At 44.7% G+C, this 16,934-nt stretch overlaps 1 long non-coding RNA gene across 1 annotated transcript; it reads right to left on the minus strand.

Moving 5' to 3' along the window:
• Positions 1 to 621: 621 nt before the first annotated feature.
• On the minus strand, positions 622 to 2,641 carry LOC131920104 (uncharacterized). The gene is made up of 3 exons (XR_009381505.1): positions 2,451 to 2,641; positions 2,010 to 2,120; positions 622 to 1,004 (listed from the first exon to the last, which is right to left on the minus strand). It is a non-coding gene; the product is annotated as an uncharacterized LOC131920104 (long non-coding RNA).
• Positions 2,642 to 16,934: the final 14,293 nt, after the last annotated feature.

Raw genomic sequence — 16,934 nt, forward strand, 5'->3', positions numbered from 1 at the left:
GAGGGGTTTATTTTGCCTTATGGTCGGGAATATAGTCTATCTTCATGGGGAAAATATGGCAGCTGAAGTGACTGGGTGCCTGGAGGCAGGCGCTTGCCATGTAGCTTGTTCACATTTTGGTGGATTGTCATAATCCAACTACTTCCCATCAGCTTGGAACCAAGCCTTCAACACATCAGACTTTGAGGAGACATGGGAGATACCAGTCACAATGAGTTTATTCTGACTAGCCAGCGTCTCCAGAGTGTCCAGTACCTAGAAAGCACAGTAGGCATTAAATCTTTGCTACGTGGATGAACGAAGAACCCCGGAAATAACAGAGACTATTTATCATATTAAGTAAATGACAAAGTTTAGTATAGATTAGACTCACAGCTTCTAGGCTAACCAGATGGCTCAGTGGGTAGAGCACTTGCCATGCAAGCCCAACCACCTGGAGCTCAGTCTCTGGAACCCACATAAAGGTCAAAGAAAAGCTCCAGCTCCCAGAGTTGTCCTCTGATACCCACACAAGCACTAGGGCAGGTACACACTCATGTGTACCCCACGCCCCACATACACACACCACTATTACCACTGCTAACAACAGTAACTACAATCGTCAAAGTTCCTGGAATACGGTGTTGAGGTGAAGGGTTGCTGGCGAGGACCTCTGTGTCTCTGGTGTCTAGCGATGAATCTGTGGCCATGGCATCAGGTCGTACCTTTTGATACTAGACTGTCTCCCTCACCCAAAGGAAACTGCTTCATACCCTGAGGGATTGGTTTCTCCCCACTTGGTGCCTGGAAAGTGGTTCATTTACAGGTGCCTTTGGGGACTGAGGGGGAGAAACTTATCCTTGCACGGATAGATGGGTGTGTTGACCCTGAGGCTGCCACTGTGTTTGGATCCATCAACTGGAGTAACTCCATGGTGCTCATGAAGACATGTTTCTCGCACTGTGAGCTCTTGTCTCCCTGGTATCAGTAATTGGGAGTCAGCAATCTTCTGCAGCTTGTCTGTCCTGCAAAGGACAAGACATTCCCCCAGGTACTGTTGGCACATTTCGAGAAGGACAAGAAGGATTTGTCTCCTGAGGATCCACTTTAAAATAAGATCTCCAAAAAGATAACTCAAAGACAGGCATACAAGCAAAACCCAATTTCATGTGTTCTTATTTTAAGAGTGAGAAAGGTAAACAGTTGCTTCAAAATTCAGGACCTCCTCTCACCTGAGACAAAACAATACACTTTTTTTTTTTTTTTTTTGGTTTTTTGATACAGGGTTTCTCTGTGTAGCTTTGGAGCTTGTCCTGAAACTCACTCTGTAGACCAAACTGGCCTCAAACTCACAGAGATCCGCCTGCCTCTACCTCCCAAGTGCTGGGATTAAAGGCGTGCGCCACCACTGCCTAGTAACAATACACTTTTCAAATGAAAGTAGAAGAAACTGAGGGGGGAAAATAGACAACACGTAACAGCCTCTAACAAGGGGCTCAGACAAAACTGAGTTCACCCAAGAGTATTACTTCACTCTTTAGGTAAGAAGGAAGAAAATAAATTCAGTTTAAAAGGAATGGAAATATTGCTGGAATTAGTCATTTAGTAGCACTTACTTTTTCTCTAAAACTGGGTATAATTATATATTCAAACATGCAAATACTTATTAAGAACTTGCTGAGGAACAAAATAGAATATGTCACTTGTTTCACGAAGTTTATGTGATCAAAGGGAATCAACAAAGAAAATGGTTAACAGATAAATATATATCATGTAACATTAAACCTTGTGAAGGAAAACAAAACAGTAAAGGGGACAGAGTGGCAGGAACACATGCTCTATTTTAAGGAAGACGGTCTTCAAAGGGTGCTGGCCTTGCTGATTTTTTCTTTGATCTTTCTCTTTCCCCTCTCTTTCTAATCCATCCCCTAGTTTTCTTTGCTCCGTTCTCTGCCTACAGGCTTTTCAAGATGGGTCTTCTATCCTGGCCGGTCTTGCCCCCTTTCTTTTCACACTTGCATTGAACTTACCTGTGTGACTTACAAGTATAAGTCACAAAAGGTACTACAGCTCCCTCCGTGGCCTCTCAGATCAACCAGTCAGAGGCTCTGGGTGTCCTGTTCTGAGAGCACTCAGGCAGCCTGTGGAGAGAGAAAGGACCTTAGATCCCCCGCAGCACCCTGATAATCTTGTAAGTGAGCCATCTTGGGAGGAGACTCTCCAATCAGGGCAAGCTTTCAAATAACTGGCATTCTGACTGTATAGCATCAGGTGAGAAGGGGCCTGGAAGTACAAAGATGAGCTCCCAAATTCCTGACCCACAGAAACAATGAGAAATAGTTAATGTTTATCGTTTCCAGCTCCTGCGTTAGGGAAATTCACGGTGCACTAACTCTGTATCACTCTTTGTGCCTCTGCCTTTCCATCTGTGTTTGGCCAATGGGCAGGAGTGAGGTCAGCATGTCCCTTACCACATTGCTTTGGTTCTGATTTCCTTCCGCAAAAGCCACGAGTCCTCTGGACATCACCACCGCTTCCAGGACTGCAGCTGTCTGTGTTCCTGCAACACTAGCTCCTTCAGGTCTGGATGTGGCATTGGATCTTGCTGTGGTTCCCTTAACCCTGCACATACCACTGTGACTAGTCCCTTCACTCTTGAAAAAAAAAAAAAAAAAAAAATTCCGCCTGCCTTCTGTTTCCAGGCTGGTAGAAATGAATGTTTTCCTGTAGGGGAGGCTCTCTGAATAGATAATGGGGGGGAAGGGGCGGGGGGTGGGCTTCTCATTTCCAGGGCACTGTGTTCAACAAGCGTGAAGCCCCTGGGATCAGCAGATGTTTCCAAAGGAGCACCAAAGAGTGAACGTGGGTAAGGAATGAACAAGTAGGAGAGAGCTAGGGTGTGAGAATGGGCCTTCATCAGGAGCCACCTCGGAACCGGTTTGGTGGTTGATGGCCAGTTAGTGAATGTGACACTCAGCAGGGGGGCAGAGTGGGGAACAAGCTGGGCATGGCCTGGTCTGAAATGCCTGATACCATGACAGTGAGGGTTTTCAAAAGGGAAGCTGTACAAGTGTCATAGGGAGCTTTTTTTTTTTTTTATTTAGAAAGATGGTGGGAGCATGGTTCAGGATGACAGACATTGAGGGCTGGGAGAAGAGAGTCAGGGTGTATTTTCAAAATAAGGTTGTGAGAATTTGCTGCTAAATTGGACGTGAGAGAAGGAGAGTAGGAGGAAGAAAGATTCTAAGTGAGTGATGGGTGGTGGAGCCCGGTGCAGAGGTGGAAACAGAGGGGTGGGAAGGGGCAGTTTGCAGAGGAGGAGGAGGAAGTCAACAATTTCCTCCTCTCAGCTTGTAAGGGGGTGAAGAGCGACCTACTTTTTTTTTTTTTTAAGGAAGATGTTATTTTACAAGAACAAGGCTTTTACAGCCACAGCGGTAATCCTATCTCTTGGCTTCTTCTAGTGTTGCCAATAAAAAAACTTTTAAAGGCAAATAATGTTTCCTCGACCTCAGAGTGCGAAGGACTCTTGATAATCTTCTTCTAAAAGTCACACCAGGAAATCCAGGAGGAAAGTCTGTGCCCAACGGGGTCTAGACTCCTCTTTGTTACCAAACATAAATCTGCCTCATTTTCCTCATTGAAAAGCCTAAGGACCAGGCCTATAAAAGAGACATCACCCTGCTTAGCCTTGTCCACTTTGAGTTTGAAAGCTGATTACTCCTAAACCAGTGATCTTCAACCTTCCTAATGCTACGACCCTTTAATACAGCTCCTCACGTTGTGGTGACCCCCAACCATAACATTATTTTGTTGCTACTTCATAACTGTGATTTTGCTACTGTTATGAACTGTCATGTAAATGTCTGATATGCAGGATATCTGAGATGTGACTCCTGTGAAAAAGTCGTTTGATACCCCTGCCCTGTCCCGTCCCCCTCCCCCCAACACACACACACACACACACACACACACACACACACACACACACACACACACTGGTTGAGAACCGCTGTCCTTAATAAATGTGACGGGAAAGAAGACTCAATGGATATGTCTGTTTTTCTCAGGACAGTACCCCGAGCTCTGTTTCCGCAGCAGCCATAAAAGTAGAGCGGTACCCCAGGCAACCAAGGCGAGCTCTCCGCAAGCAACAAGACTTCCTGCCTCCCTGGGCTAGGTGATTACAGACTTTCTTCAGCTGACTTGACTTGTCAGAGCCCTGTGTCCTGTGCAGAGGACAGGAGGAGAAGCCCTCCACCCTCTGTGGCATCTGCCACAGGCTCCGTGCCTTCCCACTTGATGATGCCAGCACACACACACACACACACTCACACACACACGCAGGCCTGTCCTGAGGCCAGAGTTTGGGGGTCTTTCTTTCTTCTTTCCTTCCTTCCTTCCTTTCTTCCTTCCTTCTTTCTTTTCTTCCTTTTGCTTTCTTTTGGTTGTTGTTTTCAGAATGACCTTTGTCTAAAAATTCTGTAGGCTTCCAGCAAGGGACACAGCCTACTGTGATAAATGGACCTTTCCCTTCCCCCACTCTGGTTACCAAGGCAACGCCGAATGACTGATTTCCTGGTTGCCATGTGAATGCCGTGGGATCCCAGCCCGCTCTACCACACAAAGACGTCAGAAAGAAAAGCGAGGAAACAAAACAGAACGAAAATCATATTCGAAAAGACAATTTCATCGCCAGTTTTCTCGTCTCACACAAAAAGCGAGGCAAGGGGCCAAATGTAGTTAGGAATAGTGCTCCTCCCGAGGTGGGGTAGTGTGCCATTCCCACTGGGGAAGAAAGGGGGAGATCCCCAGCAGTTGGCATGGCGACAGGAAGACAGATGCCTTTCTCAGGTGGCTGGAGCCCTCCAGCAATCCGTCCCACCCAGAGGAAATCTGAAAGACTTAATGGGAATGGAAAAATTAAGTTAGACTCAAAGCAAAACAAAAACCAGGTCTTGTGGACTCTTCAGAATGCATTTGTTTATTTAACTCTAAAAGAACAGAGTGAAGTTTCCAAATGTTTTCTTTTCATGTTTGGTCATGTGTAAGTTTTATTTCTATCCAATGATTTTGTAAAATTAACCACAAAATATTAACTATTTTTCTTTCTTTTATTGACATGTAACTCCTTTATTAAAACTGCATACCAAAAATTGGTCACTCTGGATTTCTCTAATTATCATAACCTAAATATTTACCTTAGTAAGTCCATAGTGCACTTGTTTGAGGGAAAAAATGTAAAATATATACTACTATAATTTTGCAAAAAACTAAAATTGTTGATAATTCATCTGGACTTTTCATCACTGTACTTCAGAATACATGGTTTAAAATCATTTTTTGACTTCTACAAAATATCTTCCTTTTGACAAAATCTTTGTATGTTTTTAAAATCTAACTTGGTAGAATTTTCCTAGGTTTTCTAAAATGCACACAGATAAACTGCTGTAACCCCAAGGTCCCTTCTAAAATCTGTCTTATCAGAGTTGATGAAGCAGTGGATTCCAACCTCTCCTTTTTTCAGATGTTAGTACCTGACCCATGATACCCAGACAGACCTCAAGGCCATTGGGGCTACAGAGTACAAACAGATTCCTGTAAGGGCATTTCTTGCATTCTTTCTAATACTCATCCTAAAGTGAGCATGCCCCAAAATGGATCAGTAAATGTCATGTGGTGTGGTGGTTTGAATAAGAATAGCCCCCATAAGCTCATATGGTTGAACGCTTGGTCCTCAATTGGTGGAACTGTTTGGGAAGGATTAGGAGGTGTGGCCTCATTGAAGGAGGTATAGCTCGGAGAGCAGGCTTTGAAGTTTCAAAAGCCCACACCATTACCAATGTCTCTCTCTCTACCTCCTAGTTGTGTCTCAAGATGTAAGCTGTCAGCTACCACCTCAGCACCATGCCTGCCTGCCCACTGTCATGCTCCCCACCATGGTCATGGATGATAACCCTCAGAAACTGTAAGCCCCCAACAAACTCTTCTATAAGTTGCTTTGGTCATGATGTCCTATTACAGCAATACTAATGTAACTACAAGATTGGGACAGGAAATTAAGAGCTTTAGTAGTTTTGTACAGTTCTAAGTTCTGGAGTATCTATCAGATTCACTTACTTCAGGACCTGTCAAGGTTTGTTGATATTCTGATATGATGATTCTCTAAGAGATGAGTCTAGAGAACATTGTGTCTCCCAAATATATTTGACCACTGAACACTGTCTTCTCAGGACATCGTTTGTGTTTTCAGAACATATTTTGAGAAACATGGGGCCAGATTGAGTCTAAAATCCAATATAAAGATACAAGGACTTTTATTTGTGTTTAAAGTTGTAGCATTTTTAAGATCCCTAATTGATCTCAGACAAATTCCTGAAAGAGTCAACGGGGAAAAGAAAATGATGAAGAAAGAACCCATAGTAAATAAGATACCTTATATTTTAAACCTGAGTAAATGAGTGCATATTTTCCTTTTCAAGATTTTGTTATTCGTTCTATAGTTCTGATAGGTGAAATTCTCTAACAATAAAATCCACTGGAAGTTCAGTTTGTTTTATGTAAACATTATGAGAAGAGGCAAAGGAGCATGAATAGCAGTGGGGCGTATGGGCCTCTAGGTTGGGGTCAGCTGGAATGTGCCATTGAGTCTCCTTAGAAGGAGTCATCAGTGGTTAGGGAACTTTGGGAAGGGTTTATGGTACATATGTGAGTATGTATGCATGCATGCATGCTGATGTGTGTTTGCATGTGGAGGCTGGGACTTGTGATGTTAGATGTCTTCCTCTAAGACTCTCCAACTTGTTTTATTGAGACAGAACTCACCAGTTGGCTAGACTGGCTGGCGGGCAAGCCTCTAGGACCTTCCTGACTCTGCTTTCCAGTTCTGGGGTGCTTACTTGTTTATTGGAAGTGGGTGCTGTGGCTCCGAACGCAGGCCATCCTGCTTGCACAGCGAGTATTTTACCCATTCATTGAACGTCTCCCCAGACTGAGCGAGAGACTTTCTCGGCATAATGCTCTCTTCAGTGGAGACTAAAGGCCAACACATGTTTACTCATTATAGGATGCTCTCCCCAAGCCCAGCTGTGGAAAACAGCAGAATTTCCGCAGCCCTGCCACCACGGAAGGCAGTGAAAAAACCAGGACAGAGGGGCCCCTTCTCTTCCTCTCCTTCACACTCCATAAGAAAGAAAGGGGCAGTGTCACAGAGTGGATCTGCCACTGAGTTGCTTCATGTAGGCTTCCCTGGGGAGGAGAGAGGTCTGAGCCAAATATTCAATAGTTTACAGGACCAAAGTGTTTTAAGAAACACAAGTGACTGAAGAGTTATGACTTAGAACAAAATGTTGTTGTACGAGCCTGCTGCCCAGAGAGACAAAAGAGCAGATGAGAAACAGTCAGTAGCAGCCATTTGCAAGTTAAAATTAGTCCCTGTGTTTACCTCAGAGGGTTGAATGTCTTCAGTCAAACCAATTGAGTAGCTGGGGGCAGCCATTTAAGCACTGTTGAGAAGCTCAGAGGCAGAGAGGGAGGTAAGGACATACAGGGAGATGAACTTACTTTGCCCGTGTCACCGAGAGAATCTATGCTACAGACAGAACTGAGGGCGTGGGAGAGAAGGGGGCTGTGTGAGCTAGGGTAACTGGTGGTTAGAGGCATGAGGAAGGACAGAGCATGGCTGGCTGTGTGGTAGGAAAGATTCGGCATCAGGGAAGTAAAAGGCTAGAGTGTGTTGCTAGGGTCACACTGTGGATGGAAGAAGTGGGTTACTTTCCATGATGCCTCAATCAACATCGACTGGAAAGCCATGGAAGACTTTTGTCTAGGCACTGGCACTCCCAGGTTTATGTTCGAAAAGACCATTCAATGACAGTGAATTCGAGACAAGAAGGGTCACACTCCAGATCCTTGAGTGTTTCCAAAGAATGTTATGGTCCGGTGTGTAAGGGCACAAGATGAGGTCCCGGGGATGAGGAGGCCAGGCTTGTTCTCTCAGGTAGACCTCCTACCTTCATTCAAACCACTCAGCAATCACTCATTTGTATTAACTGTATCCGGTCCCTCTCTCGGCCCTGAAGACCTTCCCTAGGACTTAGAGTAAGAAGGATGTTGATTAAAAGCACCTGAAATAGTTCAGCTTATTATAACTTAATTGGATTGCTGGCCTTTTCCTCTCTATAATGATACCAGTGGGTCTTTAGCAGCCACATCGCAAGCTGTGGCCTTTGTGACAACAAGATTACTTAGTGGTAGAGTTCTCCAGAGGGGGAGAATTTTTTTTTTTTATTTTAATTCTAGTAAGTAGTTGTCCTTTGTGAAAACAGGCCAGCCACAGGTCATCCCTTTAGCCGCATAAGCCAAATCACCATCATGTTAAATAATGTTGGGTCTGTGACTATTCTGGTGGGAACTCAGCAAAGTCCTTCCTGGCTCGGAACAGGAGTACCCAGTCCCTCAGCATTTATGCTGTGGTGCTATGCAGAGCCCCACAGCTGTTGCAGATGAAATTCTGCCTGCCAATCACAGGTTCAATCGTTGGTGGGCACAACTTGGACTCAATGAAATGTTCTAGTCTCCTGAGAAAGCTTGTGCTCTCTCCTTTTACAAAAATAACACATTACAATTGGATTCTCAGAAAAACGTATTTCAAGACACCCACTTTAGATTAAAAGATTCTAATTGTACCTTCTTTGATGGATCCCTACGTCTAGACTAGATATTATCAGCCCCGTCCTCTCGGATCTGAATACACTCGGTGTTCTGGCTCTGAAAGGATTTTTCAAGGATCTTGGTTTTATTACGGTTTAGAAATAAGCATGACGTCACAGTTGTCATCTAGGTTAGACAAGAAGGAGGCCTTTAAGACAATAGGAAATAATGCGCAGTGGGCTAGGCACACCCTTAAAAGAAATGTTGGTGGAATTTTCTACATTGTTCTGTGTGAACAGTTAACTCATGTTAAAGATTATGCTAATTTTTCCATCATACTCTCTTGTAAACAATTTGTTCTTTCCTGATAGCATTTTCATTTTCTCCAGACTGTCATTAAGATTCAGTTGGGCACTCCGGAAGCTGGGGCAGGAGAATTTAGAGTCTGAGGCCAGCCTGGGCTAGGTAGCAAGACCCCGTGTAAAACAAAACAGAGCCTCAGCTGTCATTCATTGTACAGCCTTGAAGTACAGTTTTCCACCGGCTCCGTGCCTACCTCTAGAGGCCAGAACTCATATCTGCTTTTCACAGTAACCTACTGATTCCTATAGAGTGATAATCTTATCAGCCTCTCCTCTCTTCCTACTTCGTTCCTTCCATGTGTCTTAATGTTTTGTTAGCTTTTAATAGTTGTATTGAAACCTCATTGTGGACTCTGTGAAATAGTCTACTCCATCACCTATGGAGGAGGATGGCCTGTCCCTCAGCCTCAGCATTCTTGTCTGCAGAGTGCTCATACCAATAGTCGATCACATGGACTCAGGGGATCACGTGAACTGCTGCGGGCAGTGCCAGGCTTCCTTTCTGATAGAGCTTCTGGCCACAGGGTTTCCCAACTTGGTCAAATATCAGATGCCCTAGAGAGAAATCTTACAGTGCAGACTCCTGGGCAAAGCTCCAGTAGTTGACACAGTCCAGAGGGCCCTAGTGTCTGAGTGACATCTGGGAACCTTTGCATGAACTATGCGTGTGGAGGGGGTTTCTTCTCTGGTGCTGTGCTGGTGTAGATCTTTATATAGAGCTACCCATACTTGCTTCCTTGTAGAACAAAGTATTTTCCTGATCCTCAGTGTGTGTGCCTGTGTGACATCTTCTCTTGGAGCAAAGTGATCAGATGCAGGTGTTTATATTGAGCCTGTTTGCTATGATGAGGGGTAAGAGATGGTGTCACGGGACTTAATATACATGATGACGGAACCTGGCTTTAAGACTTAGGATACTGCCAGCTAGAGGAGACGGAGATATTTGTTTACATAATATAACTAAAGGGGATTCATGAATGAAGCCAAACTGTCTCATGGCATGTAATGTAAGAGATGTCATTTACAGTCCTCTGAAAGCTCGGACCACTATTCTGGTTGTTTGACTAGGGGATAGACCAATGAAGGTAGTTTTCATCTCTTTACCAACTGTCAGCTCTAAACCTCTAAGGTGATGAGATGGGGTTCAGCCCAGGTAGCAAAATGAAGGAGCTAAACTCAGAGTGTAGAGAGAGGTTCAGGAGAGTGGGACCCAGTGGGGGGGGGGGCATCTATGGAGGAGAGAACGTCCTCAGAAGTCTCGGAACTGAAAACTTGGGCTGTATCCAAAGGGCAGAGTTAAACCTGTACCCAACCCAACTAAGAGGAGACTGGCCAAAGAGACTGACGTTGCTGCTTCTAATTTACTGTTGAAGGTAGAATCTATGGAGAAGGGTCCATAGAGGTCCTGGGAGACATGAATGATGGAAAGATACATTAGGCACAGATAGAAACAAGGTTTCTTCATGATAAACTATAAGGGATCATGGTGCTTTGAATGAGAATGGCCCCCATAGGCTCATACTTGTTGCTGTTGTTGTTGTTGTTGTTGTTGTTGTTGTTGTTTTGAGACAGGGTTTCTCTGTGTAGCTTTGGTGCCTGTCTTGGATCTTGCTCTGTAGTCCAGGCTGGCCTTGAACTCACAGAGATCAGACTGGCTCTGCCTCCCAAGTGCTGGGATTAAAGGCGTGTGCCGCCACTGCCCAGCCAGGCTCATACTTTTGAATGCTTGGTTCCCAGTTGGTGGAACTGTTTTACCAAACTTACTGTTTGGTAAAGATTAGGAGGTGTGGCATTGTTGGAGGATGTGTGTTGCTGGAAGTGGGCTTTGAGGTTTCAAAAGCCAATGCTTTTCCCAATTAGTGCTCTCTCTCTCTCTCTTTCTCTCTCTCTCTCTCTCTCTCTCTCTCTCTCTCTCTCTCTCTCTCCCTCCCTCCCTCCCTCCCTCCCTCCCTCCCTCCTTCCCTCCCTCCCACCTCCTGCTTGTTGATTAGATGTAAGCTCTTAGCTACAGCTTCAGTGCCTGCCTGCCTGCCTGCCACCACGCTCCCTATCATGATGGTTATAGACTCACCCTCTGAAACTGTAAGCAAGCTCCCAGTTGAAATGCTTTTTTATAAGTTGCCTTGGCTGGCCTTAGTGCCTCTTCACAACAATAGAAAAGTAACTAAGGGATAAAAATGGTTTTGAGGTAAAGCAGAAAAAAAATGTAGTGTGTGCCTAGACTAAAGTACAGGCTTCCAGATCCCCCAATCCCATGGAGACACGTAGCTAGGATGAAGCTGTCTGGGTAGAACACTGATTTCATCAGACAAGAGGGACCCACCTTTGCTCATTCTTATTTTCGAAGCTTTTTCCGTCCTACGATGGTCCTTGCTCATGACAGGGTTAGTCATTGACACAAAACAACGATGACAATATTCTAGTGCTTACTGCAACACAACTGTGAGCAACGGGTAATTCTGTCAGAGCACCCAGCAGCTGACTAAAGTTTCGGGGCTGCTGGAGCTCCGCTCCCAGAACTGAAGGAGAAGGCCCAAGTGTGAAGTGAGACACGAGTCTGTACACGCTGCCTCCGCTTATGTGTTACAGAATGAGCAATAAGAGTGCCATGATATTGTTATTCTTTACACAATCATCTTTGTAGTACATCTTGGCCTCTTACCATTTATTTTGAAGAAGAAGAACGTATGATTTGCACAAAACAAAATTTACCCTTTAAAAAGTATAGTTATGTGAGATTTGACCACTGTATACATCAAAGTCACTGTTGTGATAAAAACGTGGGTTGATGGCATCAGTTCCCCAGTTTTATCGCCCCTTTTGCAGTTCATGCCTCCCTGCTGACATCCTTATTATTTATTGCCTTTTCTGGAGTACCAGTTAAGCAGAGGCATGCAATATCTAACCTCCTGAGTGAGGCTCGGACTCAGCGTGGTGTTCTGGAGACCCATCCAGAGTGCTCCGTCCTCAGTGGTCCCTCGCTTCCGAGCATCTTGTCTTCTGGGTTTGAGAGTATCAGGTATAAGTTGGTGGGGGGAAGTGTGTGGACCGAGGGTAGAAGAGTCAAAGAGGACATTTTAAAGAAGTGAATAAAGACTATTTGAAGTAGGATTTCCAAACTCCTTTTACTCCATGAGCCTCTGCACTTGGATTGCTGGGTTGGCCTAGGAGCCTTATGTATGATGCTGGATTCTCAACCTTCTAGGTAGCAGCCATCCCTCCAGTCTTAGGGATGTGGGAACTGAGATTCCCGGAGGTGTGGTGACTTGCCAAAGATCACACAGTGAGTGAGTGATCGAAGGAAGATTTGAAGCCCGACAGCTTAGTTGTTCTTTTCTTGCCAAAAAAAATTACAGTCATCTATCAAATCTAACTCACTGGAGGAGAGGGAGGCCAGCGCAGATGTAAAGTCTGGCCATTGATGGAGAGCAACCTCCTTCAGAATCCTAGATTATATCAGCCTGTGCAGCAGGAACAAAAATAACTGCAGATCCAGAAGACTGTTTAGAATATGAAGTATCTGCAGGCGTAGAGGCCACCAATTTTCTGTACGTTAGTACGTCTGCCTGACGGAGCCACCAGCCTATGGGATTCGGTTAAAGCAGGTAAAATTTGACCTGGACACCTACCAAATCTACATGTAACCAGATCTCTCCTGTACAATTCTTACCCAGAGATTTCTAAGACTGGACATTACTTCTTTGTAAATAACCCTGTTCAATAAAGAATTGAACAGTAGCATGGCTACCTTTTTGTAAAACCTTTTTTCTTTTATTTTTTAGATTATAATATAGTTACATCATTTCTCCTTTCCCTTCCCATATGTCCCTCTTTGCTCTCTTTCAAACCCACAGCCTCTTTGTTCATTAATTGTTGTTACATGCATGTAATTCATAATAATGTATTACATTACATGTAAATACACAAATACAGCCTGCTCAGTCTGTATAGTGTTACTTGTATGCATGTTTCAGGGTTGACCATTTGGTATGGGATGACCAATGGTGTGCTCTTCCCTGGGCGAGACTATTTCTCCCACTCTCGGATTCCTGAGTTGCCTGGAGTTCTTTGTGTATGGTTGAGGCCTGTGGTCTCTCCCCAGTCCACTTTGCCATTCTGTTTTTTTCCCTGTTCAGCTCATGGCCAGGCAGTCATGCTCCTGAGATTTTAGGGGTGCTGCTGCTGACATTCATTAGGAGAAACAATCTCACAACAAACTCTCTGGTGCTCTGGCTCTTACAATCTTTCTGCTTCCTCTTCTGCGGTGTTCCCTGAGCCTTAGATGTGGGAGTTATTTTGTAGATCTAGTCACAGGAACAGGGCTCCATATCCTTGTCTGTTGACTGGTTGTGGTTTTCTGTAATGGCCTCTGTCTGCTGCAAAGAGATATTTACCTGATGAGGGGGAGGCCTACACTTATCTGTGGGTAAAAGGACAAATATTTAGAGTGTAGTTAGGGATTCTGCTGGCTTAGTAAAGGAGTAGTTGTAGATTCTCCTCCAAGATCCATGACATCACTGGTTCCTGGGTAGCCGGCTAGGTTTCCAGCACCAGGCATGGTCTCCCTCTTGTTGAGTGGTATCAGTCCAAATAGAGAGCTGTTGGTTACTGCCAAGGTGTGTGTGCCTCTACGGCACCCTTAGGGTTATCATGCCATGCTGGTCATTGTTGTGGTTCATAGGCATCCTAGCAGGGTTGGACTTTTGGTTGTCTCCCTCCTTTGGAAACTTGCATGGCTCCCTCTGGTACCATGGAAGCTAGTCCTCAGGGAGGAGACATTCAGGTCAGTTCCAGCTCAGGGGCTCTGGGCCCTGTGTCTGAAGTATATGAGGAGTGGATGGTACAATTCGCCTTAAAATGTGTTCTTCCGGCACCTGTGTTTGTAGGGAATTGAGGACCGTAGGAATCACAGAGGTTACGTTTTGACTGCTGGGTCAGCATATCCCAGACCCCTGATGTTCTTGTTAGAGCTGTGAGGAAGACAGAGGTAATGGGAGTCACACTTCGAAAAGCACCCTCTTGTTTTCCTAGATGTTCTTGGGCCACTGAAGTATTACAGGTGAAGAGAGCTGAGAGATCAGGATATAAGTAATTTTTTTCTTTATCAAGATAACAAGAATGGCATAGGAAGGTAGATTTAGATGCAGAGATAATTAAATCCTAGGCTCCCCCGACCCCCCTTTTCTGTCTCGGGTGCTTTGTGTCTCTTATGCGAGCTTGGCGCTTCTGCCTCTGATGGTAATTTCTGACTTGGCTCCCCTTCTCACCTCTTCTGAACCCTGGCACATTAATAAACGTCTGCACAGCCTAGGAGCTTTTTCTGCTCTGCTTTCACTAGATGCTCACAGGGGAGCTTTTAAGAAGCTGAGCCGGTGGCAGTGCCTAGTTCTACAAAGTTCTATGAGTTTACACCCTGCTCTTTTGTCGAGATTCTCCTGACCCTTCATGGCCCGGCTATTCCGAGTACAGAATTTTGTCCTTATTCAGCTATGCAGCAGGGGATGCTGGGGCATGTAGGGTATCTACTCTGCGTGTAATACAATGTGTGCTAAGGCCCAACAGGACAGAGCAGGAACAAATGGAATGCCCTAAAAGGAAGGGAAAGAAAATGCATATCTATAACATTTGCCTTTTATTAATGAGTACGTCTGTTCTCCATAACTTTGCGTGGCATATAGAGCTCCCTTCATGGGTTCCCAGAATTCACTTGGGCAACACCCCAAAGCAATCCTTTTCTTCCCTGGCTGAAAAGGCTGCTGCCCTTTACAGCAATCTGTGTGGATTGGGCGCGCTCTTGTCCTTACTCAGCGTGCAGTGGCATCTGCAGCCACACTGTACAGGAGCACAAAGCCCACTGCACCTGACTTGTCAACCTCTGGAGGGGATGACATTAGCATCTCGTCAGCCTTTCATCTGCCACCTTCACCCAGCGCTTGGCTCTTGTCTCCCTGCTGGTTGACAAGCTCTGTTTTCAGTCACCAGGGAAGGCCTCTCTTCCACGTGGCTCTGACCTCAGCAGGGGAGCCTGAGGTTTGCAGAAGTCTGGCAAGATGATCAGGGAGCAGGCTTCAGTCCCTACAGCTCCGGGTCAGGGCACCATGGATGGAAGAGAGAAAGTGCTCTGAACGTTATGTATGAATCCAAGTTTGTGTCCTGGTTCACAGACAGAAGGGAATTCTAAAGCAATTCCTGTTTTCCTTTCCCACCCTACCCCTTCAAAGTCCTTCTCTTCTCTAAAAGTCCCAGTGTGTCTTTTATTTATCACAGCTTCTGGATGAAGTCAACACTTTCTTTGTCCAGAAAACCGTGCTCCCTAACTCCGTAGGTCCTGACATTACGTAATGAAGGGCAGTGTTGAGAGCATCTGGACATCCACAGTGAGCCATAAAAACACAGCAGATCCAATGATATGCATACGGCCGCCTATGTCGTTGTAAAAAAAGGAGGGCGGGTGCCAATGGTTCTGATGCAAGGGTAATAATTCAATCCATCATGCAAACAGATGACCCGCAGGACTTTGGCTGTGATGGCTGATGTGAGCGGCACCCTAAACGCTGCCATTCCTGGTAACTTTTCTAAAAATAAGTCACCGTCATTATTTATGGCCCTCAACTCACACCTCTGTTCTTGTTTTCTGAAATTCCAAATAAATAAATAAATAAATAAATAAATGAATGAATGAATAAATGAATGAATGAATAAATAAATAAATAGATAGTAATTTTCATTTCTTTAAGAGAAGGTTTCTTGGCTACTGTTAAGTGAAAGCTTCTTGGCTACATCCCATCCCCAGGATGGCCTCAAACTCCTGAACTCAGGGGTTACTTTCCTGCCTCAGTCTCTCAAGTAGCAGACATCTCCACCTTCCTGGAAGGAGGCATTTGGGCTCCTGCTTTTAAAGAGCAAGGATTAATGGGAAATGTGGTTATATTTGTATTCGTCATCTTACCTCGCTCCAGGTTTTTAGGAGACTCATTTTCCTGCTCATCATAAAGGTAACAGGAAGCAAGAACTAGAAAATACTTAGAGAAGTTGATGTGTTTGCATCATTAAAAAAAAAAAAAATCACACAGACCAAGAACGACTGGAGAAGAGTTGATCGAGGACAGACAAACCCATGATGATGGAGATTTGCATAGAATGCCTAGAAGAGAAGACACATTTGGAGATGGGGTGGTGATTGCTAGGGAGAGAGAGTACAGGTAGATTGTCCCCAAAGTTCTCACCAGTATATTTTCCTTCTAGGTCCCAGGAACCTGTCTTATGTGTCTGTATGTTTATTTTATATTCTTATTACATAGCACCCACACCCACAAATCACATATTTGGGGCTCCGTAAGTGTGAATCATGAGTGAGTTTATAGAGAAGCAAATAAATGATGTTAATTATTTTTTCCTGGGCTGGAGAGGTGGCTCAGCAGTTAAGTGCTCTTTCTGCGCTTTCAGAAGACCCAGGTGTACACACACACACACACACACACACACACACACACACACACAGGGGAGAGTCACAACTGCCGTGAGTCCAGTTTCAGAGAATATGATGCCCTCTTCTGGCCTCCTCAGGAACCTACATGCATGTAGTGCACATATATACACTCCTAGACACACATTCACTCATTTGCATACTCAAAATAAACTGACGATAGATAGATAGATAGATAGATAGATAGATAGATAGATAGATAGACTATTGTGTGCCATCTCTGTCATGTTAGGACAGTGAGCTTATCTAAAGGTTATCTAAATATAGAAGCATATGAAATTGTCCAACTGACTAACCACAAATTATTATTGTTGCTGTTGTTGTTTTGAGACAGGGTTTTACCATGTAGACCTGGTTGGCCTCAAACTCATAGAGCGCTGCTTGCCTCTGCCTTCCATGTGCTGGCATTGGAGGCACGAGCCACTATACCTGACTACTGATTAACTAGATCATTT

This window comes from Peromyscus eremicus, chromosome 9 (assembly GCF_949786415.1).
Source record: "Peromyscus eremicus chromosome 9, PerEre_H2_v1, whole genome shotgun sequence".
Taxonomy (NCBI): domain Eukaryota; kingdom Metazoa; phylum Chordata; class Mammalia; order Rodentia; family Cricetidae; genus Peromyscus; species Peromyscus eremicus.